Raw genomic sequence first — 8,720 nt, forward strand, 5'->3', positions numbered from 1 at the left:
CCTAGAGGATCTGGCCGTGGACCTCTATGGTTGTCTTTTTGGCTCATCTGTTGCAGACCTCTGCAATGGGGCATCTTTGACCGTTGGATGGAAAGTTATGTACATTACCTTAGCCGTAACCAGAATGATGTATATTTTTTGTCAGAGGTTGTGGTAGGCTGCTTTTTTTCACAAAAAAAACCCAAAGAGGGTTAGGATTAGGCATCCAAACTCTAAAGGTTAGGGTTAGGGTAAGGAGGATAAGATTAACAATAACACACCACAAACCATGGAAAACCCCAAAGAGGGTAAGGGTTAGGCACCTGAACCCAAGAGGTTAGGGTTAGTGTAAAGGGGGGTGGGATAAATTAAAAACAACAACTCAAACTAATGAAAACTCAAAGAGGGTTAGGGTTAGGCACCTAAACCCTTAAGGTTAGGGTCAGGCCCTTACCATCAGTTGTTTTTGCTGCTGTGCGCCCAATCGTTGAAAACAATTCAACAATTGGAGCAGTGCTGCACTGGTCAATGTCACTTCTCCCTCACTGGCCAATCAAAATCCAGAAGGGTTGAACGTGCCAGTTGTGGAAACAGGCCTTAACTGTTGTACAGTGATTCTTATAGAGCATCATATTATTAAGACTCTCATGATGTGTAATCAGCAGCCTGTGAAAGTGATATCAACTCTTGTTTTTATTAGATAAGTACCCTTACCTCTCATACTACTCGAGTTCTGCCTCTAAGTTCAATGTAAATGGGAACTAACAGGTTGTTTTCATCTGTATGCCTCTTCAGAAAACATAGAGCAGAAGTCTTCATTTGAAAAGAAGCCACCTGCTCCTAAAGATCATTAAATAAAACTCATTTTGAAAATAGGTCATCATTCATGCAGCTTGCTTTATCCTTTTAAGGGCACTGATTGAGTCTGAAATGTGTTAGTATTAAATGTAAAGAGAATACATGTCAAGGAACCTGAAGTGACTATGAGGCATAGTGTCCTTCCTTTCCCAGAACTTTATCAATGGCTTTTCACTGACTGGATGCAGTAAGTTGTGAACCATTTTCTCAGAAATGGCTTTTGCATAATCTTTTCTCTCAGACCTAGTTAAGAAAGAGTAGAAAATAAAATAAGCTCTTCACATGGTTGGGGCGCCGACTGAAGAAGGGTTCATTCAGATAAAAAACCTTGAGGTGCATCAGTAAAAAGACTTAAAGCATGAACTAAGGATGAAAAGGGCTTAACAGACAAATGAGTATTTTGACCTGATGGTGGCACTAGATAAAGAAAAGAGAAGGATCAAAGCGATCATCTCCAGGGACCACGACTGTCAGTTAAAAACACATGTACCATTCAGTGCTGATGTTGAGGTGTTCTGCAGAATAAAGCAAAGCTAAGACCTTCTAGCGGCACAAAGAAAAGTCAAAGGATTGGCAAAGTCAAGAGAATTCATCATCTGAAGACCATATATGTCCAGTCAATAGCAATGCCAATGATGTTTTCTGACATCAGGGTCTTTTTCAGGTTCATTGATAGACTAAGTCAGGTGGCAAAGGAGTAATAGAGGATTATCAAGGTTGTGTGTGTTTATCCTCAGGGGACCATGAAGGTCTGTACAAAACCCATAGTGCCAAACAATCTTGCACAAGTTATATCTTACACCTACTGCTGGCACAAAAAAAAGTCAAAGGACAATGACGACTGTCTTAAGGGACTGTCATCCACATCCTCCAGGGAGCACAAACATCCATAAAAATCTTATACCAATAAATGTAGTGGATACTTAAAAATTCTGCAGGATAAAATAAATCTTGTACCATCTGGTGGAATGAAGAGACATCAGAAGACTACAACATTCAAGTTGATTTATCTCCTTGGGACCACTAAACTTTGTATTTTCCATACAAAATCCTGTGCCAATGAATCTTGTAGATGCTGTGATGTTTTGCAGAATAAGGCAAAGCCCGCTGGTGGCACAAGACAGAAAGTCAGACGTCTACCAAAGCTGTTCATATTTATGCTCTAGGGACAATGACTGCCCGTACAAAATGTTGTATCAAAAAGTTAAGTCGACACTTAAAAATTTGGCGAGATAAGATAAAGCTCTGAGCTGAGGGCACAGGATAAAAAGTCAGGGGATTACCAAAGTCATAAAGATTCATCACTGAGACACTGAAATGTTTGGCAGGATTTGTGAAAGCTTATACTTGCTGGTGGAAGGAGGAGACATCAGAGGACTTCAGCAGATAAGATGATTCATCCCCTAACTACCATGAAACTTTGTATTCTGTATGTATGCATGTATACTGTATATGCGTATGAATGCTGTACAAAATCTGGTGACAATTAAATAGCAAGATGTTTAGTGAAATAGGTTCCGCCCTGGCCTACTGCTGGAAACAGACAAAAAGTCAGATATGTCTATGATAGCCAATCAAATTCATCCTCTGGGGACTACAATTAACAATACAAAGCCTCTACCAAAAAGTAAACTTGATAATGAGAAATCTTGCAAGGTAAAATGAAACTTTGACCAGGTGACACAGGATTACCAAAGTCATAAGGGTTCATCCTCTAGGGACCATGACTGTTGGGGCAAAAAAGTTGGCATATGTATAATTTACAAATAAAGACAAAGGTTTAAGTTTCCAATGGTGAAGAGTAACAATAGCATTGCTACGGGTTCATCCACAGAAGAGCCTGAATGTCTACAAAATCAATTACTGTATACATTGCAAAGCACTTTTCTACTGGTTGCAGAGAACAAGTCAGATGTCTCTTAAGTTGGCTTGCCTATCAAAGCAGCTTGGATTCATCCTCTCATGACTATGAATGCCTATATACAAAACCCTGTACCATTAAGCTAACTTTGGCTTTAGACATTGAGCAATAAACCTTCAAGCTTTAGGCTGCTGGTGGCACAGAAGGAAAGGTCAAATAGTTACTAAAGTCACAGGGGTTCATCCCCAAGGGACTATGAATGCCTGTACAAATGTTGTAACAATCAATGAATCAAGATGGCATACAGCTTAAGTCAAAGGTTTGAGTTTTAGGGGACACAAAGAAAACAGATTATAGTTCTAGGGTTGTGTGGATTCATCTTCAGGGGACCATGAATATCCAAACAAAGTCTATCACCATTCATTCACCTGGTTGGGATTTGGCTGTTCACATCAATGAATGTAGTCCAGATCGAGTGGCTCGAGTGGCAGATCTCCCAGAAGCTCTGAGAATATTTTGACTACAAAGGCCCTGGGATTTTCACTCTTGATTTTTTTTTTTTTTAGCAGCCCCAGTATTTGGACATTTTGGCATTTTGAACCATATTTCGTGTCTTCCGCTTTGGCCTTGAGTGCTAGGTTTTCCTACAACCCCTATTCGAAGCCCACGTCAAGTTCCAGCTGCGTTATCTTATTGCCATGGTCAGTAGGACTGGTTTCCATTTCTCTGATAGTAGTTGTTTGCATCGCCAAAGCCATCTTAAAATGACTCACCTGAGGATCGTGTAGGCCTCAAGGAGCCTCAACTTTTCAAGCTCTCAAACCAGCGTTTCAGTTGTCAGTGGTGATGTCAGGTTTACGTCCTTCATTTTGCTAGCAGCATTGGCCACCTCCTTTTAAGTTAAACTGCCCACTTTTCTTGATTTCAGTGAGGTGAAGTGCCAATAACAGGATAAAAAGGAACACTGTGAGACTTGAATATATAAAGATTGTGAACAGAGCTCGGCCAACTTGTGTCCACGTTGTACAACTGGAAGTCCCCCTGGTGACACAAAGAAAATAGAGGATTTCAGTACTTGTGTTGTGTGGATCATTCCATCAGTTTGACCTCTATTTGCATTTGAAATGAAGTAAAAAGTTTTAAGTTTCTAGTGGTGGAAGAGTCACAGTAAGAGCATTGTTCTACTGGTGGAACAAGACAAAAAAATTAGATGTCTATCATGTTTACCTAACAATCAAAGCCATTATAATTATTCCTCTACGGACTATGAATGTCTGCACAAAACCTTGACCACATTAAGTTTACTTTGTTTTGAGAAATTTTATGAGAAACCTTAAATCTCAGTTCACATGTATTCAATTTGAAATGTTACACAGTCAGTGTAGGTCAGGCGGGCCATGTGAGGACAAAGAACCAGAGGATGTTTTGTTCAGTTTCCCAGAAAGAGGGGTTGAGGGATTTTGGGACAAAGACATTTATCTGCCCACACACAAGTTGGGGATTTTCACATGGACACACATATAACAGGAAAAGGCATGAGCAATAGTTTGGTATGTGATAGGGTTGGTGAACTCCAATTCTGTGCCAACATGTTGAACTGAGAGGCTTGTTTTGTACAAAATTATGGGAGAACATGTGGCTTTCTTCACAAGATCAGACTTGTTCTGTGTTTTTGCTAGGTTGTTTTCCACGATGAGAACAGCTCTGGAAAGCAAGCCTACAAAAGTTCTAGCTGCAAAATTAATGTTCATTGGTTGTAAGACGCCGACTCTGTCAGGGCAGAAGTGGCATAATTTGCTAGTTCAACATATTTCCCATTTTAAATTTATATTTTCTTAATTCAACTTTATTCATAAACAAAGTCTTGCAGTTACATCCATGAAATAACCACACAGAAAAGTCAGAGGTCTAATCTGGGATTATATTGTATAAAGACCCGTTTTAGAATTGGTTGCACTAATAGTGGCTCACTTTGTTGGCTTAAGCTGAAACTACATAGGTATGCTAGCTACGTAGTTGACATTACTTTGTAGGCCAATGTAGCTATGATAGTTTAAGCAACGTGAGCTGTGTAAACAAGAAGAAAACCAAAAGCACTGATAGAATCCCACAGAACACAGAATCCTACAATACGTAGTTAAGCGCTATTTTGATAAGGAAAATAGTGATTTAGTTTTATTTAGACTGACGAATTATACTCCTATAGAACCAAAGCACTGAGTGATGATATTTAGCACAGTTATGTAGATGTTAACCTTTCAAGAGGCTTGAAGACCAGCAGTGCTAGCACTGCTAGTGTTAGCTAAATTCTTTAAGCTAGTTCCATCTTAGTTTCTTGCTGTTTTCTAAACTTTTGATTTCACCTAAATAGCTTACATAGCTAGTATAGCTTTGTTAGCTTTAGCACAGGCTTCACTAGTTGCTTTAGAATGTTTTCATGGAGGACAAGCAAACCTTTTACTCAGCTTTATTAATCATTTTGTATACAGGTTTTGCAGGTCAGTTTTTTGACTTTTAACTTTTGGTGTCCTAACACTTCCCATTACCATTAACTTAACCCTAACCACCCTAACCTATTTCCATCCTGACAGAGGCGGCGTCTCACCATAATGATCTGTAAGAGAGTCAGCCAGACAGCCTTGATAAACGTAGCGCACATGAGCATTCTAGTCCAGTCAGTAGCCATGCAAGAGCAGCCTACCACAAAAATGGCAGACTCACTAGTTCTGTTTGCGCTGCTCACTCCCGGTAACCATATCTTAGCAATTTACCCAGCGTAGCAACAGCGTCCATCTACACAAAAATTTTTGAGTTGGACATTTTTGTATGTTTGCACCTCATTGCTCATTGCCTCAGTTTTAGTGGATTGTGTTCATGGAAACAAAGTGAAAATCTGAAGTTCGGGTGGCCAAAGAGCAAAGGTCAGGTGATTACAACAGCTGTGTTGAATTATCCTGAGGGGGCCACCATTATCTGTACACAATCTTGTACCACTCCTGTAGCACACACTGAGATGTGTCACAGATAATGTCAAAAGTTAGCTGGTAGCACAAACGAAAACATCAAACCACCCAAATCAAGAGGGTGCATCTTGAGGACTATGAAGGTCGCCTAGAATCACCCTCTAGGGACAATGAATATCTGTAGAGAATCTTTTGCCATTCAATCAGAAAGCTGTTGCAGATAAAGGTCAAGTGATATGGCACAAGAGAAGAGGAAAGGCCTAACTTAATCCTGCAGATTCATCTGGGGAAAATGGATGGTAGTATACAATTTTAAAGCAATCTTTTCACAAATCAAGTCAATTAGGATCATCTTCTTAAAGTAGGAAAACTTAACAGGAACTAATGTTCTAACAAGAATGTTGTGTTCTCTTTTGAAGAGGGTAGGTGACAAGATGTAAAAATACCACCAAAGAAAGACCAACTAGTGTTCTTTGTTTCAGTTTCAGTTTCAGTTTCAGAGGAGATAAAAATTACTTTGATTTCATCCTGCTGGAGGAACAAAAGTTTGGTTGAGCTAAACAAGGACAAAACTATCAAGTAACTTGAATAAACAGTCTACCATGATAATTACATCTAAAGATATGATGTCTGCCTTTATTTTAAGATCTGACTTTTTGCATGTTTTAAGGTCAGGATTAGAACAGAAGATTACAATATTTACAGGGAAAAAAACAGAGACACAGAGTATTTTTCCAGCAGTGAGTCTGTCGAGTGTCCATACTAAAATGTTCCTTCTTTAGCCAGAGTGACAGACTCCCTTTCATCATTTCAAATCAGGCCTCTTCACCTGCCAAGCTCAACATATTCAATGACAGCACAATTTTTCTTCGTCAGCTTCACGCTGCTCTCCGCTTCTAAATTCAACACATTGTTAGGAACAGAAAGGAATCAAATGGAGAGAGAAAGAGAGAAAACTTTCATGAATTCCCAGTCTCTTACACCTCTTCATCTCAGTTCTCCTCCCCCACTCCTGCTCTGTCTCTGACTTCAGTAGAGACTCCAGCAGCTCTACCCTGGCTCCTCTCCAGCAATTATCTGGTTGGTTCCACTCTGACGCAACTCAGACTCCACTCATCGTGCTCTTCGTCATGAGCTCCTGCTTCCTCTGGTATAAGCGAGACTCCCGCACCGACATCCACTCCCACTCATCTCCAGAGTGGGCATCAGATCTAGCTTTGCTCTATTTTCTCTCTGGCTCGATATCAGCTCCATCTCTTTTGTAGTTCTTCAGCCAGATTGGCACCAAATGGCCCTTGCTCTGATATGGTTATGACTCCACTATATGACCTTAACTCAATTTTGAACCCATGCCAGCTTTCCACCAACTATGATTTTCAACCCAACAACACTGTTTAACCTCAAATTAGGGTCCATTTTCACTCAAATCCACAAGTAATGGCAATACAGGGCTAGATATTTATCATCTTTTTAAAAAATTTTCATTTAAAAAGTCAAATTTAAGGTCAACTTTAAGCAGTGCAAGCAGTGAAACTCTACAGAGCACACAGAAACAGACAGCTACATCAGTCTATCAGTCAGTTAGACCTCCAGCAGTGAAGGAAAAATATCACAACAATAGATTCTCCTGATCAAATATCACTGCAATATAAGGGAAAGTTTCTCCATAAAATTATTAATTGGGTAAAAGTACAAGAGTACTTCCTTTTAAAAACACCAACATTCAACTGCTTAAAATTTATAGAATGTACAACCCCTATTCCAAAAAAGTTAAGGCACACAAGTCTCTGCAATATTACATTAAGGATTTTTTTTCTGAAATTGTTCCACTACATTTAAGACAGTTTTTCACAGATTGGCAAACCTCTGCCCAGCCTTACTTCTGAGAGACTCTGTATCACATAAATGCTCCTTTTATAACCAGTGATGTTACTGACCTAAGTTGCAAAATGCTCCTCCAGCTGTTTTTCACGAGCACCACTTACTTTTCCAGCCTTTGTTTCCCTGTCCCTACTTTATTGAGATGTTGGGGGTATTTTTTCAGGGTGTAATCTAGCCCAGCTGCTCTTTCTTTCAACGTCATCACATCAGTCACAGTGATTGATTGTGTACCTCTATGTAGTCTGTCATGTTATTCGGTCAAGCCAGGGCACAACTTTATAGCTCTGTGATCGTCTAATCTGACATCGGGACCAATGTAACAGACAAAAAATTGTGGGGACCGACCTCTGCTTATAGTATCCTTTAGATATTTTATTCAATTTTTCTTTAAATTTTTAATGTAACAGGGCAGAGTGACAGCACCTAAGGGGATGGTGACAGGACCTAAAAGGATGTCAGACTTCACCATTTCTAGTACTAACAAACGCAAATGTGTCATGCAAAAACAACTACAATCAGCCTTTAAAAAACAGCTTAAATACAGCCTTTCCTCTGACAAAGTGCTTAGCCAATTATAATGTAGAGTTTTAGGGTACAGTGGCCATCATATTAAAGAATTTTGGGAGGTAAGGCTCCTGGAAATTCCAGGAAATTCCTAGGATGGCAATGGCTATCCCCTGGATACTGGTGAGGCAGAGTACTTGTGAATGCCTCTTTGTGTCAGGTCAGATCAGGTGTGGGAGCATACACTAGTTCAACACTTTCCGTGCCATCCTTGGCCCTGTACTGTGCAAACAAAAGATATACTGTTTGAGTATTTAATGGGAAGTACTTGAATTTTTGTTTTCAGACACAGCCTTGTATAATACCACTCAAAGTCCCTTTGTTTACAGCAAAGTAGCCATTTTCAGGGTAATTTCTAACTCAAACCGAACTGTCTCTAAAAATACAGCTAAGATGTGTAATACATGTCACTGCTACTTAAGGATTTCCATCACTCCAAATATTGTAGCTCCAACCTGAGCTGGGGTGATATTTATGAATGTCAAGGGCATGGGGAGATAAAACTGCTCTCAGTTCAGAGCAAAGCAGAAACTCATTTTGATGGGTTCATATTTTCTGTTCAGAGAAGAAAATCTGAGGCATTCATATTTTTAAAGAGGATAAACAACAATCTA

Source organism: Cheilinus undulatus, linkage group 20 (genome assembly GCF_018320785.1).
Source record: "Cheilinus undulatus linkage group 20, ASM1832078v1, whole genome shotgun sequence".
Taxonomy (NCBI): Eukaryota; Metazoa; Chordata; class Actinopteri; order Labriformes; family Labridae; genus Cheilinus; species Cheilinus undulatus.